This window comes from Setaria italica, chromosome III (genome assembly GCF_000263155.2).
Source record: "Setaria italica strain Yugu1 chromosome III, Setaria_italica_v2.0, whole genome shotgun sequence".
Lineage (NCBI taxonomy): Eukaryota > Viridiplantae > Streptophyta > Magnoliopsida > Poales > Poaceae > Setaria > Setaria italica.
In genome coordinates, this window is record NC_028452.1 from 3953265 (window position 1) to 3955497 (window position 2233).

Genomic DNA, 2233 nt, shown 5'->3' on the forward strand with positions numbered 1-2233 from the left:
AGTATGTCTCATCAACTTAATTCCTTGGTAATTAGTACGATTTTGAATGTCTCCCTTATTCTTTTATATTGGTACTAGTATACTTCTCCTCCACTCTTCCAGCAACTTGTTCGACTGAAAAATATGGTTGAACAACTTTGGTTAGCCATACTATGGCTATATGCCCGAGGCATCCACACCTTAATTGGGATACCATCCGGGTCCATCGCCTTATCACTTTTCATCCTTTTCAATGCCTCTCTGACCTCAGATTCTTGGATCTTCCGCACAAAGTGCCTGTTGGTGTCATCAAAAGAGTCATCCAACTGAAAGGTTGTGTTCTCATTCTCACCATTGAACAATTTGTCAAAATACTCTTGCCATCTATGTTTGATCTCATCCTCCATGTTCTCCATTTCATCCTTAACTTGGTCGAAATCCCTCATCTTTCTCTCACGAACCTTAGCCATCCTATAGATGTCCTTCTCTCCTTCCTTCGTACCTAATCGTTGGTAAAGATCCTCATACGGCCTACCTTTTGCCACACTTACAACTCGTTTTGCGATCTTCTTTGCCTCCTTGTACTTCTCTATGTTGTCCACACTCCTATCATGGAACAAGCGCCTATAGCATTCTTTCTTCTCCTTAATAGTCCTTTGGACTTCCTCATTCCACCACCAAGTATCTTTATCCACGCCTCTACCCCCCTTGTTCACTCCAAGCACCTCCGAGTTCACCTTCCAAATGCAGTTTGCCATCTTCTCCCACATGTTGTTTGTGCCCTCTCCTTCCTTCCAAGGGCCCTCTTTGATTACCCTTTCCTTGAAAACCTCTGACGTTTCCTCTTTTAGTTTCCACCACTATGTTCTTGCAATCTTGGCTTGTTTATCCCTGTGTATGCGCATCTAAAAATGAAAGTCCGCCACCACAAGCTTATGTTGAGAAACAACACATTCCCCTAGTACCACCTTGCAATCCAAGCATGCCCGTTTATCCTCTCTTCTTGTGAGGATAAAGTCAATCTGGTTATAGTGTTGGCCACTACTAAAAGTCACTAAATGGGACCATCTCTTCCTAAAGAAAGTATTCGCTATCATCAAGTCAAAAGCTACTGCAAAGTCCAAGACTTCCTCTCCCTCCTGATTCCTACTACCATACACAAAACCTCCATGAACCGCCTCGTGTCTAAATCTTTCCAGAAAAACCTCTTATCACTCTCATCATGACCTACTCGGGGGGCATATCACCAACGACAAGCCTAACTAGGATAATCCTATCCCCTTGCCTTCTCACGTCCACCGCTCCATCCTTGAGACTCTTGTCAATCAAAACTCCCACTCCATTTTTATTTGCAGCTGTCCCTATGTACCAAAGCTTGAAACCGGTATTGTCCACCTCCTTTGTCTTCTGGCCCTTCCATTTAGTCTCTTGAATGCATAAGATATTTACACGCCTCCTAGTCACTACATCAACTAACTCTCTTAACTTACATGTAAGAGACCTTACATTCCAACTACTTACACGAATCCTAGTTGGTTCAACTAGCCTCCTTGCCCTTCGCACCCGCGAGAGAGATGTGAAGACATTTGCTCTTTTTTCACTACACCCGGGCACCGATGTAGCTCACCACTAAGGAAATGACGACCCGATCCTTGCTCACCACATGGCGTGTCACCAAGGGGGAGATGACCCGGCCCTTGCCCATTTAACACCATACCCGGGTTCCGATATGGCGCGTCGCTAAGAGGGTTACGCCCCCAACGGATTTCTCTTGGGTTTCATCTCTATTAGAATGGCTAGGTTTAACGTTAGCTCGTCAAGCCTATCACAACCCTCCTCCTTTATCGGGCTTAGGACCTGCTATGTTGAGACAACGTAGGCGGAGTTACACATGAAATTCCTACATGGAACAAAATTGATTTATAATCATGCATGTATCATCGGTGATAAAGACCTCTGAATGGTTCACCAAAGTAACCTCTCCATACATCATATATGGTGTTGGATTGTCTCTACACTACATGCAGGAATATTACATGCTGTTTGATGACATGATCAGGCAATTGGCAACCTGACTCACTTAGCTATTGAAGAAATTTTAGCTCAACCGCAAAATAATCTTTTGCTGTTAGTTAGCGATGAGCTTCTTCACTAAATTAAAAGGCGTCATCATTGTCCGATCTGATTCTCTTCAAGCCTTTCTAGACGATCGATGCAGTTTTTTTCTAGACTTATATTAAGCGCCATGTTGCAG